This window comes from Pteropus vampyrus, unplaced genomic scaffold (assembly GCF_000151845.1).
Source record: "Pteropus vampyrus isolate Shadow unplaced genomic scaffold, Pvam_2.0 Scaffold16, whole genome shotgun sequence".
Lineage (NCBI taxonomy): Eukaryota > Metazoa > Chordata > Mammalia > Chiroptera > Pteropodidae > Pteropus > Pteropus vampyrus.
This window is the reverse complement of record NW_011888797.1, coordinates 10,666,522-10,667,821: the sequence shown is the minus strand read 5'-3', so window position 1 is coordinate 10,667,821 and position 1,300 is coordinate 10,666,522.

The following is a 1,300-nucleotide window of genomic DNA, read 5'->3' as shown; positions in this document are numbered from 1 at the left end:
GGGGGCCGCGGGGACACCCGGTGGCCAGTCGGGAGGGCGGCGCCCCGAGGTGGGCTCAGCCGGCGCCCCGTACCCTGGGTCACCCCGCTGATTCCCGGTGCTCCTGGTCCGCAGACCCCGAGGACGCAGTCATGCCGGGCGGGGCCGAGGCGGCGGAGGCCGAGGAGGAGGCTGGGGCCGGCTCCGGGTCCGAGGCGGAGGAGGACGCGCTGTGGGAGCGGATCGAGGGCGTCCGGCACCGGCTGACGCGCGCCCTCAATCCGGCCAAGCTCACGCCGTATCTGCGCCAGTGCCGGGTCATCGACGAGCAGGACGAGGAGGAGGTGCTGAGCACCTACCGCTTCCCGTGCCGCGTCAACCGCACCGGTGAGCCACGGGGGCTCGGGGGGTCGGGCCTGAGCCGGCGGTGACCCCTAGTGCTGCGCACAGGACCCTGGGGCGCGAGGCCAAGGGCTCTGGTCCCCACATCCGTAGAGGGAGATGGCTGGTGTGCCCACCATCCTGCCTCCTCCCAAACCATCATTACGACCCAGCGAGTCTGCGGCGCCCACACCGGCGTCAGGGTTTTATCTGTCTTGGGGTTTCCTCCCACTTCCTGGGCCCACAGTAGGGTAGGGGGTTGGATGTGGTCTCCAGGGCAGGCTAGGCCTGTGACCTCCGGGTCACAGCTGCTGGACTTGGCGTCCTCTGTTCTCTTTGATCTCCTCCGTCTCTCTGCCTCCTCCCTCTGGGAACCATACACTCTTTGGAGAGTCACTTTCCCTCAAGTGCTTAAGACCCATCTCAGCTGAATGAGGGTCTCCTCTCCCACAGGGTGTGTCTTTGAACCAGGGCTGGCAAAGGGTTGAGGGTCTAATGGACTTCCAGGCATTGACCAATGGAAGAAATATTTTACTTTCGGTCTGGGGATAGACGGGGCTTCTCCGTGTCCTTGAAAAGGCAGGCAGTGTTTGCTGGCCCTGCATCTGTTCGTGTGTGGGGAACAGGCAGGGGTTTGGGGCCCTGTTGAAGCACAGGTGCCATGGGGGTGGGGTGGGGTCCTGGCCTTCCTGGCTGTGGCCGACGGGCTTTGCCCCTGATGTGTTGAGACAGGTCCCTGTGTGTGTTAATGGCTTAAAAATCTGGGGAACTTGAACCCTGGAACATTGGCGGGAGAGGAAGTGGCCAGGTGCTCCGGGAAGCCCCCAGCTTGAATCCTGGGCACGCTCTCACCACTCCCAGGGCGTCTGATGGACATCTTGCGCTGCCGTGGCAAGAGGGGCTACGAGGCCTTCCTGGAATCCCTGGAGTTCTACTACCC